We start from the raw sequence: 1,817 nt of genomic DNA on the forward strand, positions 1-1,817 counted from the left end.
AATGGCCACCAAAATAACACCCCAGCTTTCCCTTTTCACCCTCTTTCCAAATATGCAAATGGTCTCCTTCAAATCCCGGCCAAAAGCGTCAAATATTAAACCAAAGATTCTCCGGCCAAAATCCAAAGTATGCCAAATAGTCACAAATTAACATCCTAGGTTTGCCTGAGTCTCCTCTACCTAATTCCGTTAACCTCATCCCTCGAATATGTCCGGAAATTCTCAAATCTCAATTTTTAGTTTTCCGGCCAAAAACCCTAGATGTTCTGAAATGATTCAAATGGATGTTACAAGGTCCCAGGGCTTCCTTAGTAGGTTTCTACTATTGTCAGCATTCGAATTTCTCCAGACAGGGTCGAATTGAGACTGCGAGACTTATCCGGATTTTAGTGAGTTCTTTTCTGTTTGATTGATATTTAGTTTTGTTTTTGTTTTGATTGCATGTGATTAAAGAATGTTGCCAAGTTAATTTCTGCTTCTTTCTTAGTCTTAGTTGTTTCCAAATCCATTCTGCCTCTTAGTTATTGAGGGTAATTAGTTGATTCATGTTTGTTATTTGTTCATTTGGGTTCACATATTGATGCGTAATCGTTCAGTGTTAGGATTGTTAGTTGATAATTACATGATTAGTTTAGTGGAATTCTTCAATAGTGATTGTTTTAATTAGTAATCTGATAGTTAATTAGCTTGGTTTGGTTCAACGATTAGATAATTCTCCTTTGTTATTTTTGGTTAATTCCAGGGAATTGGTTATAGTTGATAGTCAATTAGGATAAGAAAGGGGGCTGGGGTCTAGTTAGGGTAATTCAATAATTCCAGAATAAGGGTAGGGGCAATTGGGGTAATTCATGGTATGGAATCTAGCTAGAATTTCCTAGAAGCCTCTAGGTGTGGGGTTAAGGCACATTTCAGTTAAATTAGGGTGTAGACATGAGCAACAAGTTAGAAAATAAAGGGGCTACCTGGTAAATAAAGTATTTTGAGGGCTGCCCTCCCTCATGCCTATAAAATGGCATATGCATTGCCTGGAAAGAGAAGTTTGGGAGCCCCAAAAATTTCCCCAAAAAATATTCTCCAAACTTCCTAGATCTGAAATTCAAATTTCAAACTCCTTTAGATCTTAGGCTTCTCAAATATTCAGAAAAACAACCAAAAAAAAATCAAAAAACAAGTACTGTACATCGATTTCTCTAGGCTAATTTTTGAATATTAATCACTGATTGTCACATTTTGGCACAACTACAATCACTGAAGTTTCAGAGTGTTCTGGATTCCAATTTGAATGAGTTGTTGGGAGAATTTGAGCTATTTGGTTTTATTTTGAATTGGAACTGGTCAGTCGAGTCTGTTTTGGAAATCTGCTGTTGCCGTTACCTTACAATTTATTCCGGGCTGTGTTTGAGTGTGTTTTTGGGTGTAAAATTGGGGCCTATTGAGATTAGATGTTGAATACTGCTGCTGACCTTCCTCTTCTCCTTTATTTCATGTAATCCAGGTATTTTCTCATGCTCAAATGATGCTGAAGATTGCCTTCACCTATAAACCACAAGTCTGAAGTATAAATGATAAAGGGATACATACTTGCACCTGAACTTTACTGTTATTGCTTTTTTTTTAGAATTCTCGTGTGATTGATTTATTTGAACCATAATTTCAGATGTATTAATGAGAATATGGACTGTCAGTGGACTGTTAGTAGATTGTTAATTGATTTTTGGTATTAGATAGATTATCTAGGGCTGTGTTGAATTTCATTTGGAGTTTTAATATAATCCAAGTCCATCCATTGTGTTAGTTTGGATTGGAAAGGGTCTGTA

Source organism: Nicotiana attenuata, chromosome 6 (genome assembly GCF_001879085.1).
Source record: "Nicotiana attenuata strain UT chromosome 6, NIATTr2, whole genome shotgun sequence".
NCBI lineage: Eukaryota > Viridiplantae > Streptophyta > Magnoliopsida > Solanales > Solanaceae > Nicotiana > Nicotiana attenuata.